Source organism: Bos mutus, chromosome 7 (assembly GCF_027580195.1).
Source record: "Bos mutus isolate GX-2022 chromosome 7, NWIPB_WYAK_1.1, whole genome shotgun sequence".
NCBI classification, from domain to species: domain Eukaryota; kingdom Metazoa; phylum Chordata; class Mammalia; order Artiodactyla; family Bovidae; genus Bos; species Bos mutus.
This window is the reverse complement of record NC_091623.1, coordinates 59567205-59571541: the sequence shown is the minus strand read 5'-3', so window position 1 is coordinate 59571541 and position 4337 is coordinate 59567205.

The window sequence follows — 4337 nt, the reverse complement described above, 5'->3', positions numbered from 1 at the left end:
CCGGCCCCCGCGCGCGCACGCGCGCCCTGGGCCCCGTCTGTGCACAGGCGCCCCCTGCCGGCGGGGGAGTGCACGCACATTCCCGCCTGCTAACCGAGAGGCCGCCTCGGCCTAAGAGTGGACCGGAGCGAGCCTAGAGGGGCTGTGGTGGCTGCAGCGACCTCTGGAGTCCCGGAGGTGGCCCTGACGTCTCAGGAAAAGCGCTTAGACCTTTCAGCAGAGGAGAAGGCAATGGCACCACCGCACTCCAGTATTGCCTGGAAAATCCCATGGACGGAAGAGCCTGGTAGGCTGCAGTCCATGGGGCCGCTAAGAGTCGGACACGACTGAGTGACTTCACTTTCACTTTTCACTTTCATGCATTGGAGAGGGAAATGGCAACCCACTCCAGTGTTCTTGCCTGGAGAATCCCAGGGACGGGGGAGCCTGGTGGGCTGCCGTCTATGAGGTCGCACAGAGTCGGACACGACTGAAGCGACTTAGCAGCAGCAGTAGCAGCAGCAGAGGCTGGGGAGGCCAAGGGGCAGGTAGAACTCCAAAGGCTGAGTCTACAAATCATCAGATACCTGTTCTCTAATTTCAGCTATATACAGTTCTTCTGAGGTGTTCCATCACCTTCCTTTCCAGTCCCCTGTTCATCCATTCAGTTGCCCAAATCAGACATCAGGTTATGACTTGTACCTCCTTTCTGCTACCCAACTGTCTCTCTGCCCTGATCAGACCATTCCACCAGTCTCCTCTCTGGTGTGCCCAGCTTCAGGTTCTCCCCTCCAGTTCATCCCTTACAAGGCTGCCAGAAAGATGCTTCTATAACATAATTCACATGACATCATTCCCTTGGCCTATTCTAAGGCCAGTAGTATTGGCCTTAGACTACTTCTAAAGCCTTCTTGACATGGACTACAAAGCTTGTAAAATTTGGCCCCATCACCTTTTCTGACTTCTATAACCCATGATCCTTTTTGCCTATGAGCTTTGCTAACATTATTCCTCTCTTGCTCATTTCCCCCCAATCTTTCCTCCCGTCACTTGTGCATAAAAGAACTCTATTTGTAATGTCACCTCCTCCAGGAAGGCTTCTCAGATTCATATATGCTTACTGCTATTGATTTTTTTTCGTCAGTTATTTTTTGTTGAAAGAATCGAAAGTTAAGAATGAATCAAAATGAGTAAATGAATCCAAAAAGAAGAACAGGGTTGGGGCCAGTTGCCCAATGGATAACAAGTCTGACTACAAGTTGTAAGAAGAACAATAAAGTAACTAGAGCTAAAGTGCTTGCAACTTCAGTGTTGAAATCTCTGACAGAGTTGAGCAATTTTGTGAAGCAGAGGATTGGTGAAAGTTTACAAGTGCCTCTACAGAAGGTACTGGACTAGATCACACTCAGTTCAGTTCAGTCGCTCAGTCGTGTCTGACTCTTTGCGACCCCATGAATTGCAGCACGCCAGGCCTCCCTGTCCATCACCAACTCCGGGAGTTCACTCAGGCTCAAGTCCATCGAGTCAGTGATGCCATCCAGCCATCTCATCCTCTGTCGTCCCCTTTTCCTCCTGCCCCCAATCCCTCCCAGCATCAGAGTCTTTTCCAATGAGTCAACTCTTCACATGAGGTGGCCAAAGTACTGGAGTTTCAGCTTCAGCATCATTCCTTCCAAAGAAATCCCAGGGCTGATCTCCTTCAGAATGGACTGGTTAGATCTTCTTGCAGTCCAAGGGACTCTCAAGAGTCTTCTCCAACACCACAGTTCAAAAGCATCAATTCTTCGGTGCTCAGCCTTCCTCACAGTCCAACTCTCACATCCATACATGACCACAGGAAAAACCATAGCCTTGACTAGACGAACAAAGTAATGTCTCTGCTTTTGAATATGCTATCTAGGTTGGTCATAACTTTCCTTCCAAGGAGTAAGTGTCTTTTAATCTCATGGCCGCAGTCACCATCTGCCGTGATTTTGGAGCCCCCAAAAATAAAGTTTGACACTGTTTCCACTGTTTCCCCATCTATTTCCCATGAAGTGATGGGACCGGATGCCATGATCTTTGTTTTCTGAATGTTGAGCTTTAAGCCAACTTTTTCACTCTCCACTTTCACTTTCATCAAGAGGCTTTTTAGTTCCTCTTCACTGTCTGCCATAAGGGTGGTATCATCTGCATATCTGAGGTTATTGATATTTCTCCCAGCAATCTTGATTCCAGCTTGTGCTTCTTCCAATCTAGCGTTTCTCATGATGTACTCTGCATAGAAGTTAAATAAGCAGGGTGACAATATACAGCCTTGATGTACTCCTTTTCCTACTTGGAACCAGTCTGTTGTTCCATGTCCAGTTCTAACTGTTGCTTCCTGACCTGCATACAGATTTCTCGAGAGGCAGGTCAGGTGGTCTGGTATTCCCATCTCTTTCAGAATTTTCCACAGTTGATTGTGATCCACACAGTCAAAGGCTTTGGCATAGTCACTAAAGCAGAAATAAATGTTTTTCTGGAACTCTCTTGCTTTTTCCATGATCCAGCAGATGTTGGCAATTTGATCTCTGGTTCCTCTGCCTTTTCTAAAACCAGCTTGAACATCAGGAAGTTCATGGTTCACGTATTGCTGAAGCCTGGCTTGGAGAATTTTGAGCATTACTTTACTAGCGTGTGAGATGAGTGCAATTGTGTGGCAGTTTCAGCATTCTTTGGCATTGCCTTTCTTTGGGATTGGAATGAAAACTGACCTTTTCCAGTCCTGTGGCCACTGCTGAGTTTTCCAAATTTGCTGGCATATTGAGTGCAGCACTTTCACAGCATCATCTTTCAGGATTTGGAATAGCTCAACTGGAATTCCATCACCTCCACTAGCTTTGTTCCTAGTGATGCTGTCTAAGGCCCACTTGACTTCACATTCCAGGATGTCTGGCTCTAGGTCAGTGATCACACCATCGTGATTATCTGGGTCGTGAAGATCTTTTTTTGTACAGTTCTTCTGTGTATTCTTGCCACCTCTTCTTAATATCTTCTGCTTCTGTTAGGTCCATACCATTTCTGTCCTTTATCGAGCCCATCTTTGCATGAAACGTTCCCTTGGTATCTCTGATTTTCTTGAAGAGATCTCTAGTCTTTCCCATTCTGTTGTTTTCCTCTATTTCTTTGCATTGATCGCTGAGGAAGGCTTTCTTATCTCTTCTTGCTATTCTTTGGAACTCTGCATTCAGATGTTTATATCTTTCCTTTTCTCCTTTGCTTTTGACTTCTCTTCTTTTCACAGCTATTTGTAAGGCCTCCCCAGACAGCCATTTTGCCTTTTTGCATTTCTTTTCCATGGGGATGGTCTTGATCCCTGTCTCCTGTACAATGTCACGAACCTCATTCCATAGTTCATCAGGCACTCTATCAGATCTATTGCTTTAAAATATACATGCCCCAACCTCTTTCCCTAAGGTCCTGATGGGGCTGTTACGAATAGTTTGAAAAACCTCCCATGTGATTTTGATGGGTTCCCTGAATGGTGATCCACCAGCCTAAATCATTTCAGGTGCCAAAATGTCAGAGAAAGAAAGGAAAATATCCTAAAGGTTCAGACAAGGAAACTGAGACCTTGAGTAAGACATGACTTGCCTAAAGTGATGTCCTATTTTTCCACATTCTTTTTTTTTTTTTTTAATTAAAATTCTAGGCTGGCAGGCAGGTCCTATGTTTCTTCCTCTGGTAGGATCTCCTGAACCAAAAAGAGGTTTTCTAAATTGTCCTCTTTGCATCAAACAAACAGAAACAGCAGGTGGGACAAGGCAGCGTGCCCATCCTGCGCTCCAGAGCTGGGAACAAGATCGTATTTAAAAGGAGAGGCCCATTCCAGGACCTGCTCCCTTACCTTATCCACTAGGATGAAAAGCCTTTCCACATTATTTTCAACCAACCCTACTGATGTAATTATCTAATCTACAAGATAAATAGAATTCTGAAATTGGACTAAATTAATTATTTGCTTCTCACTTAGCTTTGCTTAAGAGAATAAATTGGTGCTGAAGAAAACCTGTTTTAAAGTTCAAAGACTGAAGGTCTATGTTCCATGTGAAGTTTTTAACTGACTTGATCACACAGTTCAATCAAATGATACTTACGTATTCACGTAAATATTTATTGGGTACCTACTAATGAATAAATCACCAGTAGGTCCTGCAGATACTGTGATAAATGATTCCTGTCCTCATGGAGCTGACGATAAAAACAGAAATGAATTCACTACCCAATAACATGTTAATAAATAAACACAAGCTGTAATTGTTCCAAGAAAAAGAACAGTGTTGTAGCAACTTCATCTTGGAGGCTGGGGAAGAAAGGCTCCCCTGGGATTTCAATCT